Here is a 1,421-nt window from a genome sequence, read left to right as displayed (position 1 = left end):
GTCGTGTTCATCTCGCTGTCTTGGCAGTGACTTTTTGTCTGGTTGGTTAAAGGCGGCAGGAGCGTGGTGGGTGTGACCAGCCAGGAAGGCAAGGCGGGACGTGCGTGCATCGGGCTGGGTCACTGTGCCTCGAAGAGCCACCCGCCCGGTTGTTGGGGGCCACCGGGGGCGTTTCCCATCAAGAGGTGTCAGGAAGTGCGAGCTGGCGGGCTCAGCGAAGACTGCTGCACACAAAGCAGCAGCTGCACACACCAGCCCTCAGGTTGCACCGGAGGGACAAGAGGTGGGGCCGACCTGCCGGGCACGCTGACCCGGCCACACTCCAGGAGGAGGGAGAAGGAAGGAACGCTCCTGGCGGCGACCCTCCAGCGCCCTCTGCTGGCAAAGCCTGACCTCAGGTCGGCCGGGGTGGGGCGGTGGTCCAGCTCTAGGGCCACAAAAGGGGACCAAGTCGTTTGTAACTGAGAGACAGTTCGTGTTGCTCCCAGGGTGACCTTTGTAAAATTTAAAACTGTTCCAGCGTTCCCCTACTAAAATAGCTCAGTGGCTCTCAAAATTAAAACACCAAAGCTTTTAACTTTTTTATTTGGGAAGAATAAAGGAAATGATACAGGAAAGTTGCAGAAATGGGAAAGAGGTCTTGTCTGCCCTCCACCCGACTTTGTCACCGCGGCACCGTTGTCAACGCCAGGGAATTACCATGGGGACAAAGTGCAGACCCTCCTCGGGCTGGATGTGTCCCCACTCGTGTCCTTTTCTGTTCAGGGTGCAGCGCTGCATTTATTGGTCACGTCACCGGCGTCTCCTCTGATCTGTGACAGATCCTCTGTCTTTTCCTTGTATCACCCAGACACTTCTGAAGAGCATCTGTAAGTTGTTTTCTAGAATGGCCCTAAGTTGGAGTTTCCTGTGTTTTTTCATGATGAAATTCAGGTTAGTACCCCTTTGGGCAAGAATTCCATGGAAGTGACGCAGTGGCCTTCTGTGTTAATCTGCCAGGACCGCCGTAACAGAGTGCCGCAGACCTTTATTCCCTCACAGCCTGGAGGCTGGATGTCCAAGATCAAGATGGCGGCGGGGCTGGTTCTCCCGAGGCCTCTGTCCTTGGCCGGTAGATGCCGCCTCCACCCTGTGTCCTCACAGGGTCATCCCTCTGTTCATGCACATCCCGGTGTCTGTCCAGATTTCCTCCTCCTGTAATGACCCCAGTCACATTGCATCAGGACCTCTCCAACACCCTCATTTTAACTTAATTACCTCTTTAAAGGCCCCGTTTCCAAATACAGTCACTTTCTGAGGCGTTGGGGCTTAGGACCTCAACATACGGGTTTTGGAGGACACAGTTCAGCCCGTAACACCTTCTCAAGGTGTCACACCAGGAGGAGGGGTGTGGGATGTTATCTCACTGTTGCTGACATAAC

The sequence above is a fragment of the Lipotes vexillifer genome, unplaced genomic scaffold, assembly GCF_000442215.2.
Source record: "Lipotes vexillifer unplaced genomic scaffold, Lipotes_vexillifer_v1.1 scaffold1162, whole genome shotgun sequence".
Taxonomy (NCBI): domain Eukaryota; kingdom Metazoa; phylum Chordata; class Mammalia; order Artiodactyla; family Lipotidae; genus Lipotes; species Lipotes vexillifer.
The sequence above is the reverse complement of the archived record's forward strand: the minus strand, read 5'-3'. Positions refer to the sequence as shown.